Raw genomic sequence first — 13,587 nt, 5'->3', positions numbered from 1 at the left:
AGCATGGGGACTCTGCCAGGCAGACAGGGGTGGCAGGGGCGGGGCGGGGGGAATTCAGGTGTTCAGACAGTGGGACCCATAAGCAATAAGGTATTAGAAAACTATCTTCCTTATATTAGGTTAGGATAAAAAAAAATTACAGAGAGCTCTTTTTGAATTTGGCGTAGTGGTGTTACATTGCACTCCTCTGAGTGCTTGACCAGAGCATTCATATACCTGCTTCTCAGGTATATGAATGGTATAGGAATGCTAGGGACAAGGTCACACATAATGAACACTGTGAAAGTAGCTGTGGTTGCATTTGAAACATTCAGACCATTTTCTTCTTTTTCAAAGTATTGCAATGTTATTTTTAAGTTTATTTTCAAACGGATACATACAAAATGTACGTACTAGGGGGGTACCATGTAACATTTTATTACATGAATACCTTGTATTGGGATTAAATCAGGTTACATATACCTGTCCTCTCAAATATTTATCATTTCTGTGTGCAAAATATTTCAAAATTCCTTTCTCCTCAATTTTTGAAATGTGAAGTTCATTATTATCTGCGGTCACCCAACTGTGTATAACAGAACTTCTTAGGCCTATATAACTGCAACTTAGTCCCTATTAATCAATATTCTCCATACCTTCCTCTTCCTGTACTCTCGCAAACCTCCAGTAAACACCATTGGACTCTCAGCTTCTATGCAATCTACTTTTAGTTTCCACCCATGAAAGAGAGCATATGGTACTATTTTTTCTGTGCATGTCTTATTTCACTTAATAATATGATCTCTTCCATTCATTTCACACTCAGTAGGATTTCATTCTTTTTTGTCAGATTGTATTCCTTGTTTTATAATGTGCTACGTTTCCTTTTTATTGATTTTATTATAATTTCCAAATACACGACAACAGTGGAATGCATTACATTCCTTATTACACATATAGAGCACAATTTTTCCTGTCTCTGTATATAAAGTATGTTCACGGCAATTTATACCATTATACATGTGCTTTTCTTGGCATAACAATTCTTAATACACATATATATATATATATATCAATTTCTCGTATCTCTGTTTGTATATAAGGTATGTTGACACCCAATACAAGTTTTCATACATGTACTTGTATCATGAAGACCATCACATTCTACCATCCTTGCTAATCCCCTCTCCCCTCCCTTTCCTTCTTACCCACTTCCCTGTCTACAACCAAACTAATCCTCCCATGCTCTCCCTCTCTACCCCACTATGAGTCACCGCCCCCCCCCCCATATCAGAGAAAACATTCGGCATTTGTGTTTGGGGCATTGGCTGACTTCACATAGCATGATCTTCTCCAACGCCATCCGTTTCCCTACAAATGCCATGACTTTGTTCTGTTTTTCATGCTGAGTAATATTCCATTGTGTTATGCCACATTTTTTTATCCATTCATCCTCTGAAGGACTTATAGGTTGCTTCCACGGTCTAGCTATTGGGAATCATGCTGCTATAAACATTGATGTGGCTGTGTCCCTGCAGTCTGTTGTTTTTAAGTCCTTTGGGTATAGTCCGAGAAGAGGAATAGTCAAATGGTGTTCCATTCCCCGATTTCCAAGGAATGTCCATACTGCTTTCCAAAGGGCTGCACCACTTTGCACTCCCACCAGCAATGTGTGAGTGTACCATTTTCCCTACGTCCTTGCCAACACGTGTTGTTGTTTGTCGTCATAATAGCTGCCTTTCTGACTGGACTGAGATGATCTCTTAGAGTAGTTTTGATTTGCATTTCTCTGATTGCTAGAGAAGATGAGTATTTTTTCATATATTTGGTGATGGATCTTATATCCTCTTCTGAGAAGTGTCTGTTCATGTTTTTTGCCCATTTATTGATTGGGTTATTTGGTTTTTTTTTTTTTTTTTGGTGCTTAGCTTGTTGAGTTCTTTATATACTTTAGAGATCAGTGCTCTATCTGATGTGTGAGCACTAGAATGCTCCTAGGATGTAGGCTCTCTCAGATTGTTTCTTTTGAGGAGAACAACTTTTTAGTTTGAATCAATCCCATTTATTGATACTTACTTTTAATTCTTGTGCTATAGCTGTCTTATTAAGGAAGTGAGGGGCCTAATCCCACATTCTGAAGATTAGGGCCTACTTTTTCTTCTATTAGACACAGAGTCTCTGGTTTAACTCCTAGGTCCTTGATCCATTTTGAGGTAAGTTTCGTGCATGGTGAGAGATAAGGTTTCAATTTCATTTTGTTGCATAGGGATTTCCCATTTACCCAGCACCATTTGTTGAAGATGCTATCTTTTCTCCAGTGCCTTAGAAGCTCTCAGAATTATTTCTGCTAAAACTGGATATTGCCATCAGTGACTCCATCTTGGTTTCTTGTTGTTTCTCATTCCCAGGATATATTCTTTACTCTGCATCCTGGAGCATTTTCCCTCCAGACCAGAGAAGACTGTCATTAGAAGTTTATCTCCTCTGGTCAGTGCTGCTTTCTTAACTCGTGGTCCTGGGAAATGCTGGTTTCTGCATGTTGTCCCTAATCTGTTTCTCATATAAATATTCCCCATTTCCTTAAAGACTTTAAGGTGATATCTGGAGACATTAAAATGTCTGGCTCCTTCCAGATTACCGGCATCCTCAATAAAACCTATTTTCTTTATCTCCAATGTGCATCTGTCAGACAATGGTTTTCTATGTAGCAAGCTTCCTAACCTCAGGTTGGTAATCCGGCCACAACATAGAACTACTGAGCTAGCCACTTTTTATCAACTTCTGTATCTTCAAAGGATGAAAACACCAGTTTCTGAGATAACATGACAATTTCTGTGTGTGTGTGTGTGTGTGTGTGTGTATGTGTGTGTGTGTGTGTTTCTGGAAGTTGAACTCAGGGCATCACACATGCTAGGCACTGAACTATACCTCCAGCCGCAATGTTTAACATGTACCCTGTTCAGTTTGGGGGTTAGCTCAGTGATAGAATGCCATTGTAGTGTGCATGAAGCCCTAGGTTTGTTTTGCAGCCTCACAGCTCTAAATAAATGAAAACATATTTTCATTGGTCATGTTTATGTTACAAGTAATCATGAATGTAATTGGTTTTATTAATACCCAAACAGGAGGTATTAATAATCTTATGAGACATCTGATATGTCTGTCTCTTTTTTCAAGAGATTTCCTACCTCCTCTCTTTGGCATATGGGAATAATGCTAGTAGAATAATATGCCAGTATGTTGTAAGTGCGAGGACATAGTAAACTACCCCGTCTTTCCATGATGGATAAATGGATTCATGAACTTGCCATTGTTACATATAGAATTAACCATATACAACTTATCATACTTATCTGTGGTTCAATCAGACATTTGGGGGAAAAAATTGCTACTGAACTTGTACCCTAGAATTTTGTCTTGTCATTATTCTCTAAACAATGCAAATAATCACAATGGGTGTAATTTATGCGGCATTTACTTGTATTTGGATATTATAAACAATAAGGGGCTTGAGCATCCTCAGATTTTGGTGTCTTCTGGGTATCCTTGTACAAACTCACATGGGTACTAAGGAACAAACATATTTACTGTGTTTCCACAGATCAACGTGGACCAAGCGTAGATTGTATGACAAGGTTTATTTCTTCCTCTTGCAAGGTGACATGGAAGAGAGTTTGAGAAGAATTCAGCTTAATTATTCTCAAGGGCTTCTATGCTCATAGTTTGATGTGGTAATTTGCTCATGGTAAGCATCTTTTCCTGAAGATACTAACATTCCTCCTATGGAATCATATCACTCCAATGGCATTGGACTGTAGCTCTGATAGACAGCCATGGGAATGGTCCTTAACTGTGATGCAGGGCTCCATGATTGAAGAGTGTGGGTCCATGTGTCCCAGAATGACAAAAGCCTGGGTGATCAGTAGCTGCCACATACCTTAGGCTCAGGGTCCATTTTATTCAATGTGCCTGGACCAATGATGACTTACAAAAAATGGATCTTGTTGGAATCTGAACAAAATGAGTGACCAAACCACTTCTGTGAGCTGAGGTCCAGCATGGGGACTCTGCCAGGCAGACAGGGGTGGCAGGGGCGGGGCGGGGGGAATTCAGGTGTTCAGACAGTGGGACCCATAAGCAATAAGGTATTAGAAAACTATCTTCCTTATATTAGGTTAGGATAAAAAAAAATTACAGAGAGCTCTTTTTGAATTTGGCGTAGTGGTGTTACATTGCACTCCTCTGAGTGCTTGACCAGAGCATTCATATACCTGCTTCTCAGGTATATGAATGGTATAGGAATGCTAGGGACAAGGTCACACATAATGAACACTGTGAAAGTAGCTGTGGTTGCATTTGAAACATTCAGACCATTTTCTTCTTTTTCAAAGTATTGCAATGTTATTTTTAAGTTTATTTTCAAACGGATACATACAAAATGTACGTACTAGGGGGGTACCATGTAACATTTTATTACATGAATACCTTGTATTGGGATTAAATCAGGTTACATATACCTGTCCTCTCAAATATTTATCATTTCTGTGTGCAAAATATTTCAAAATTCCTTTCTCCTCAATTTTTGAAATGTGAAGTTCATTATTATCTGCGGTCACCCAACTGTGTATAACAGAACTTCTTAGGCCTATATAACTGCAACTTAGTCCCTATTAATCAATATTCTCCATACCTTCCTCTTCCTGTACTCTCGCAAACCTCCAGTAAACACCATTGGACTCTCAGCTTCTATGCAATCTACTTTTAGTTTCCACCCATGAAAGAGAGCATATGGTACTATTTTTTCTGTGCATGTCTTATTTCACTTAATAATATGATCTCTTCCATTCATTTCACACTCAGTAGGATTTCATTCTTTTTTGTCAGATTGTATTCCTTGTTTTATAATGTGCTACGTTTCCTTTTTATTGATTTTATTATAATTTCCAAATACACGACAACAGTGGAATGCATTACATTCCTTATTACACATATAGAGCACAATTTTTCCTGTCTCTGTATATAAAGTATGTTCACGGCAATTTATACCATTATACATGTGCTTTTCTTGGCATAACAATTCTTAATACACATATATATATATATATATCAATTTCTCGTATCTCTGTTTGTATATAAGGTATGTTGACACCCAATACAAGTTTTCATACATGTACTTGTATCATGAAGACCATCACATTCTACCATCCTTGCTAATCCCCTCTCCCCTCCCTTTCCTTCTTACCCACTTCCCTGTCTACAACCAAACTAATCCTCCCATGCTCTCCCTCTCTACCCCACTATGAGTCACCGCCCCCCCCCCATATCAGAGAAAACATTCGGCATTTGTGTTTGGGGCATTGGCTGACTTCACATAGCATGATCTTCTCCAACGCCATCCGTTTCCCTACAAATGCCATGACTTTGTTCTGTTTTTCATGCTGAGTAATATTCCATTGTGTTATGCCACATTTTTTTATCCATTCATCCTCTGAAGGACTTATAGGTTGCTTCCACGGTCTAGCTATTGGGAATCATGCTGCTATAAACATTGATGTGGCTGTGTCCCTGCAGTCTGTTGTTTTTAAGTCCTTTGGGTATAGTCCGAGAAGAGGAATAGTCAAATGGTGTTCCATTCCCCGATTTCCAAGGAATGTCCATACTGCTTTCCAAAGGGGCTGCACCACTTTGCACTCCCACCAGCAATGTGTGAGTGTACCATTTTCCCTACGTCCTTGCCAACACGTGTTGTTGTTTGTCGTCATAATAGCTGCCTTTCTGACTGGACTGAGATGATCTCTTAGAGTAGTTTTGATTTGCATTTCTCTGATTGCTAGAGAAGATGAGTATTTTTTCATATATTTGGTGATGGATCTTATATCCTCTTCTGAGAAGTGTCTGTTCATGTTTTTTGCCCATTTATTGATTGGGTTATTTGGTTTTTTTTTTTTTTTTTGGTGCTTAGCTTGTTGAGTTCTTTATATACTTTAGAGATCAGTGCTCTATCTGATGTGTGAGCACTAGAATGCTCCTAGGATGTAGGCTCTCTCAGATTGTTTCTTTTGAGGAGAACAACTTTTTAGTTTGAATCAATCCCATTTATTGATACTTACTTTTAATTCTTGTGCTATAGCTGTCTTATTAAGGAAGTGAGGGGCCTAATCCCACATTCTGAAGATTAGGGCCTACTTTTTCTTCTATTAGACACAGAGTCTCTGGTTTAACTCCTAGGTCCTTGATCCATTTTGAGGTAAGTTTCGTGCATGGTGAGAGATAAGGTTTCAATTTCATTTTGTTGCATAGGGATTTCCCATTTACCCAGCACCATTTGTTGAAGATGCTATCTTTTCTCCAGTGCCTTAGAAGCTCTCAGAATTATTTCTGCTAAAACTGGATATTGCCATCAGTGACTCCATCTTGGTTTCTTGTTGTTTCTCATTCCCAGGATATATTCTTTACTCTGCATCCTGGAGCATTTTCCCTCCAGACCAGAGAAGACTGTCATTAGAAGTTTATCTCCTCTGGTCAGTGCTGCTTTCTTAACTCGTGGTCCTGGGAAATGCTGGTTTCTGCATGTTGTCCCTAATCTGTTTCTCATATAAATATTCCCCATTTCCTTAAAGACTTTAAGGTGATATCTGGAGACATTAAAATGTCTGGCTCCTTCCAGATTACCGGCATCCTCAATAAAACCTATTTTCTTTATCTCCAATGTGCATCTGTCAGACAATGGTTTTCTATGTAGCAAGCTTCCTAACCTCAGGTTGGTAATCCGGCCACAACATAGAACTACTGAGCTAGCCACTTTTTATCAACTTCTGTATCTTCAAAGGATGAAAACACCAGTTTCTGAGATAACATGACAATTTCTGTGTGTGTGTGTGTGTGTGTGTGTGTATGTGTGTGTGTGTGTGTTTCTGGAAGTTGAACTCAGGGCATCACACATGCTAGGCACTGAACTATACCTCCAGCCGCAATGTTTAACATGTACCCTGTTCAGTTTGGGGGTTAGCTCAGTGATAGAATGCCATTGTAGTGTGCATGAAGCCCTAGGTTTGTTTTGCAGCCTCACAGCTCTAAATAAATGAAAACATATTTTCATTGGTCCTGTTTATGTTACAAGTAATCATGAATGTAATTGGTTTTATTAATACCCAAACAGGAGGTATTAATAATCTTATGAGACATCTGATATGTCTGTCTCTTTTTTCAAGAGATTTCCTACCTCCTCTCTTTGGCATATGGGAATAATGCTAGTAGAATAATATGCCAGTATGTTGTAAGTGCGAGGACATAGTAAACTACCCCGTCTTTCCATGATGGATAAATGGATTCATGAACTTGCCATTGTTACATATAGAATTAACCATATACAACTTATCATACTTATCTGTGGTTCAATCAGACATTTGGGGGAAAAAATTGCTACTGAACTTGTACCCTAGAATTTTGTCTTGTCATTATTCTCTAAACAATGCAAATAATCACAATGGGTGTAATTTATGCGGCATTTACTTGTATTTGGATATTATAAACAATAAGGGGCTTGAGCATCCTCAGATTTTGGTGTCTTCTGGGTATCCTTGTACAAACTCACATGGGTACTAAGGAACAAACATATTTACTGTGTTTCCACAGATCAACGTGGGCCAAGCGTAGATTGTATGACAAGGTTTATTTCTTCCTCTTGCAAGGTGACATGGAAGAGAGTTTGAGAAGAATTCAGCTTAATTATTCTCAAGTGCTTCTATGCTCATAGTTTGATGTGGTAATTTGCTCATGGTAAGCATCTTTTCCTGAAGATACTAACATTCCTCCTATGGAATCATATCACTCCAATGGCATTGGACTGTAGCTCTGATAGACAGCCATGGGAATGGTCCTTAACTGTGATGCAGGGCTCCATGATTGAAGAGTGTGGGTCCATGTGTCCCAGAATGACAAAAGCCTGGGTGATCAGTAGCTGCCACATACCTTAGGCTCAGGGTCCATTTTATTCAATGTGCCTGGACCAATGATGACTTACAAAAAATGGATCTTGTTGGAATCTGAACAAAATGAGTGACCAAACCACTTCTGTGAGCTGAGGTCCAGCATGGGGACTCTGCCAGGCAGACAGGGGTGGCAGGGGCGGGGCGGGGGGAATTCAGGTGTTCAGACAGTGGGACCCATAAGCAATAAGGTATTAGAAAACTATCTTCCTTATATTAGGTTAGGATAAAAAAAAATTACAGAGAGCTCTTTTTGAATTTGGCGTAGTGGTGTTACATTGCACTCCTCTGAGTGCTTGACCAGAGCATTCATATACCTGCTTCTCAGGTATATGAATGGTATAGGAATGCTAGGGACAAGGTCACACATAATGAACACTGTGAAAGTAGCTGTGGTTGCATTTGAAACATTCAGACCATTTTCTTCTTTTTCAAAGTATTGCAATGTTATTTTTAAGTTTATTTTCAAACGGATACATAAAAAATGTACGTACTAGCACATTTTATTACATGAATACCTTGTATTGGGATTAAATCAGGTTAAATATACCTGTCCTCTCAAGTATTTATCATTTCTGTGTGCAAAATATTTCAAAATTCCTTTCTCCTCAATTTTTGAAATGTGAAGTTCATTATTATCTGCGGTCACCCAACTGTGTATAACAGAACTTCTTAGGCCTATATAACTGCAACTTAGTCCCTATTAATCAATATTCTCCATACCTTCCTCTTCCTGTACTCTCGCAAACCTCCAGTAAACACCATTGGACTCTCAGCTTCTATGCAATCTACTTTTAGTTTCCACCCATGAAAGAGAGCATATGGTACTATTTTTTCTGTGCATGTCTTATTTCACTTAATAATATGATCTCTTCCATTCATTTCACACTCAATAGGATTTCATTCTTTTTTGTCAGATTGTATTCCTTGTTTTATAATGTGCTACGTTTCCTTTTTATTGATTTTATTATAATTTCCAAATACACGACAACAGTGGAATGCATTACATTCCTTATTACACATATAGAGCACAATTTTTCCTGTCTCTGTATATAAAGTATGTTCACGGCAATTTATACCATTATACATGTGCTTTTCTTGGCATAACAATTCTTAATACACATATATATATATCAATTTCTCGTATCTCTGTTTGTATATAAGGTATGTTGACACCCAATACAAGTTTTCATACATGTACTTGTATCATGAAGACCATCACATTCTACCATCCTTGCTAATCCCCTCTCCCCTCCCTTTCCTTCTTACCCACTTCCCTGTCTACAACCAAACTAATCCTCCCATGCTCTCCCTCTCTACCCCACTATGAGTCACCCCCCCCCTATATCAGAGAAAACATTCGGCATTTGTGTTTGGGGCATTGGCTGACTTCACATAGCATGATCTTCTCCAACGCCATCCGTTTCCCTACAAATGCCATGACTTTGTTCTGTTTTTCATGCTGAGTAATATTCCATTGTGTTATGCCACATTTTTTTATCCATTCATCCTCTGAAGGACTTATAGGTTGCTTCCACGGTCTAGCTATTGGGAATCATGCTGCTATAAACATTGATGTGGCTGTGTCCCTGCAGTCTGTTGTTTTTAAGTCCTTTGGGTATAGTCCGAGAAGAGGAATAGTCAAATGGTGTTCCATTCCCCGATTTCCAAGGAATGTCCATACTGCTTTCCAAAGGGGCTGCACCACTTTGCACTCCCACCAGCAATGTGTGAGTGTACCATTTTCCCTACGTCCTTGCCAACACGTGTTGTTGTTTGTCGTCATAATAGCTGCCTTTCTGACTGGACTGAGATGATCTCTTAGAGTAGTTTTGATTTGCATTTCTCTGATTGCTAGAGAAGATGAGTATTTTTTCATATATTTGGTGATGGATCTTATATCCTCTTCTGAGAAGTGTCTGTTCATGTTTTTTGCCCATTTATTGATTGGGTTATTTGGTTTTTTTTTTTTTTTTGGTGCTTAGCTTGTTGAGTTCTTTATATACTTTAGAGATCAGTGCTCTATCTGATGTGTGAGCACTAGAATGCTCCTAGGATGTAGGCTCTCTCAGATTGTTTCTTTTGAGGAGAACAACTTTTTAGTTTGAATCAATCCCATTTATTGATACTTACTTTTAATTCTTGTGCTATAGCTGTCTTATTAAGGAAGTGAGGGGCCTAATCCCACATTCTGAAGATTAGGGCCTACTTTTTCTTCTATTAGACACAGAGTCTCTGGTTTAACTCCTAGGTCCTTGATCCATTTTGAGGTAAGTTTCGTGCATGGTGAGAGATAAGGTTTCAATTTCATTTTGTTGCATAGGGATTTCCCATTTACCCAGCACCATTTGTTGAAGATGCTATCTTTTCTCCAGTGCCTTAGAAGCTCTCAGAATTATTTCTGCTAAAACTGGATATTGCCATCAGTGACTCCATCTTGGTTTCTTGTTGTTTCTCATTCCCAGGATATATTCTTTACTCTGCATCCTGGAGCATTTTCCCTCCAGACCAGAGAAGACTGTCATTAGAAGTTTATCTCCTCTGGTCAGTGCTGCTTTCTTAACTCGTGGTCCTGGGAAATGCTGGTTTCTGCATGTTGTCCCTAATCTGTTTCTCATATAAATATTCCCCATTTCCTTAAAGACTTTAAGGTGATATCTGGAGACATTAAAATGTCTGGCTCCTTCCAGATTACCGGCATCCTCAATAAAACCTATTTTCTTTATCTCCAATGTGCATCTGTCAGACAATGGTTTTCTATGTAGCAAGCTTCCTAACCTCAGGTTGGTAATCCGGCCACAACATAGAACTACTGAGCTAGCCACTTTTTATCAACTTCTGTATCTTCAAAGGATGAAAACACCAGTTTCTGAGATAACATGACAATTTCTGTGTGTGTGTGTGTGTGTGTGTGTGTATGTGTGTGTGTGTGTGTTTCTGGAAGTTGAACTCAGGGCATCACACATGCTAGGCACTGAACTATACCTCCAGCCGCAATGTTTAACATGTACCCTGTTCAGTTTGGGGGTTAGCTCAGTGATAGAATGCCATTGTAGTGTGCATGAAGCCCTAGGTTTGTTTTGCAGCCTCACAGCTCTAAATAAATGAAAACATATTTTCATTGGTCATGTTTATGTTACAAGTAATCATGAATGTAATTGGTTTTATTAATACCCAAACAGGAGGTATTAATAATCTTATGAGACATCTGATATGTCTGTCTCTTTTTTCAAGAGATTTCCTACCTCCTCTCTTTGGCATATGGGAATAATGCTAGTAGAATAATATGCCAGTATGTTGTAAGTGCGAGGACATAGTAAACTACCCCGTCTTTCCATGATGGATAAATGGATTCATGAACTTGCCATTGTTACATATAGAATTAACCATATACAACTTATCATACTTATCTGTGGTTCAATCAGACATTTGGGGGAAAAAATTGCTACTGAACTTGTACCCTAGAATTTTGTCTTGTCATTATTCTCTAAACAATGCAAATAATCACAATGGGTGTAATTTATGCGGCATTTACTTGTATTTGGATATTATAAACAATAAGGGGCTTGAGCATCCTCAGATTTTGGTGTCTTCTGGGTATCCTTGTACAAACTCACATGGGTACTAAGGAACAAACATATTTACTGTGTTTCCACAGATCAACGTGGGCCAAGCGTAGATTGTATGACAAGGTTTATTTCTTCCTCTTGCAAGGTGACATGGAAGAGAGTTTGAGAAGAATTCAGCTTAATTATTCTCAAGTGCTTCTATGCTCATAGTTTGATGTGGTAATTTGCTCATGGTAAGCATCTTTTCCTGAAGATACTAACATTCCTCCTATGGAATCATATCACTCCAATGGCATTGGACTGTAGCTCTGATAGACAGCCATGGGAATGGTCCTTAACTGTGATGCAGGGCTCCATGATTGAAGAGTGTGGGTCCATGTGTCCCAGAATGACAAAAGCCTGGGTGATCAGTAGCTGCCACATACCTTAGGCTCAGGGTCCATTTTATTCAATGTGCCTGGACCAATGATGACTTACAAAAAATGGATCTTGTTGGAATCTGAACAAAATGAGTGACCAAACCACTTCTGTGAGCTGAGGTCCAGCATGGGGACTCTGCCAGGCAGACAGGGGTGGCAGGGGCGGGGCGGGGGGAATTCAGGTGTTCAGACAGTGGGACCCATAAGCAATAAGGTATTAGAAAACTATCTTCCTTATATTAGGTTAGGATAAAAAAAAATTACAGAGAGCTCTTTTTGAATTTGGCGTAGTGGTGTTACATTGCACTCCTCTGAGTGCTTGACCAGAGCATTCATATACCTGCTTCTCAGGTATATGAATGGTATAGGAATGCTAGGGACAAGGTCACACATAATGAACACTGTGAAAGTAGCTGTGGTTGCATTTGAAACATTCAGACCATTTTCTTCTTTTTCAAAGTATTGCAATGTTATTTTTAAGTTTATTTTCAAACGGATACATAAAAAATGTACGTACTAGCACATTTTATTACATGAATACCTTGTATTGGGATTAAATCAGGTTAAATATACCTGTCCTCTCAAGTATTTATCATTTCTGTGTGCAAAATATTTCAAAATTCCTTTCTCCTCAATTTTTGAAATGTGAAGTTCATTATTATCTGCGGTCACCCAACTGTGTATAACAGAACTTCTTAGGCCTATATAACTGCAACTTAGTCCCTATTAATCAATATTCTCCATACCTTCCTCTTCCTGTACTCTCGCAAACCTCCAGTAAACACCATTGGACTCTCAGCTTCTATGCAATCTACTTTTAGTTTCCACCCATGAAAGAGAGCATATGGTACTATTTTTTCTGTGCATGTCTTATTTCACTTAATAATATGATCTCTTCCATTCATTTCACACTCAATAGGATTTCATTCTTTTTTGTCAGATTGTATTCCTTGTTTTATAATGTGCTACGTTTCCTTTTTATTGATTTTATTATAATTTCCAAATACACGACAACAGTGGAATGCATTACATTCCTTATTACACATATAGAGCACAATTTTTCCTGTCTCTGTATATAAAGTATGTTCACGGCAATTTATACCATTATACATGTGCTTTTCTTGGCATAACAATTCTTAATACACATATATATATATCAATTTCTCGTATCTCTGTTTGTATATAAGGTATGTTGACACCCAATACAAGTTTTCATACATGTACTTGTATCATGAAGACCATCACATTCTACCATCCTTGCTAATCCCCTCTCCCCTCCCTTTCCTTCTTACCCACTTCCCTGTCTACAACCAAACTAATCCTCCCATGCTCTCCCTCTCTACCCCACTATGAGTCACCCCCCCCTATATCAGAGAAAACATTCGGCATTTGTGTTTGGGGCATTGGCTGACTTCACATAGCATGATCTTCTCCAACGCCATCCGTTTCCCTACAAATGCCATGACTTTGTTCTGTTTTTCATGCTGAGTAATATTCCATTGTGTTATGCCACATTTTTTTATCCATTCATCCTCTGAAGGACTTATAGGTTGCTTCCACGGTCTAGCTATTGGGAATCATGCTGCTATAAACATTGATGTGGCTGTGTCCCTGCAGTCTGTTGTTTTTAAG

General features: G+C 38.6%; 3 pseudogenes; all 3 read left to right on the top strand.

Moving 5' to 3' along the window:
- The first annotated feature begins 3,950 nt into the window (after window positions 1-3,950).
- Window positions 3,951-4,034, top strand: LOC144255585 (small nucleolar RNA SNORD116; annotated as a pseudogene).
- Window positions 4,035-7,984: 3,950 nt separating this feature from the next.
- Window positions 7,985-8,068, top strand: LOC144255584 (small nucleolar RNA SNORD116; annotated as a pseudogene).
- Window positions 8,069-11,995: 3,927 nt separating this feature from the next.
- LOC144255583 (small nucleolar RNA SNORD116) lies at window positions 11,996-12,079 on the top strand (annotated as a pseudogene).
- The last annotated feature ends 1,508 nt before the right edge of the window (window positions 12,080-13,587 follow it).

This window comes from Urocitellus parryii, chromosome 6 (genome assembly GCF_045843805.1).
Source record: "Urocitellus parryii isolate mUroPar1 chromosome 6, mUroPar1.hap1, whole genome shotgun sequence".
Taxonomy (NCBI): domain Eukaryota; kingdom Metazoa; phylum Chordata; class Mammalia; order Rodentia; family Sciuridae; genus Urocitellus; species Urocitellus parryii.
The sequence above is the reverse complement of the archived record's forward strand: the minus strand, read 5'-3'. Positions and strand labels throughout refer to the sequence as shown.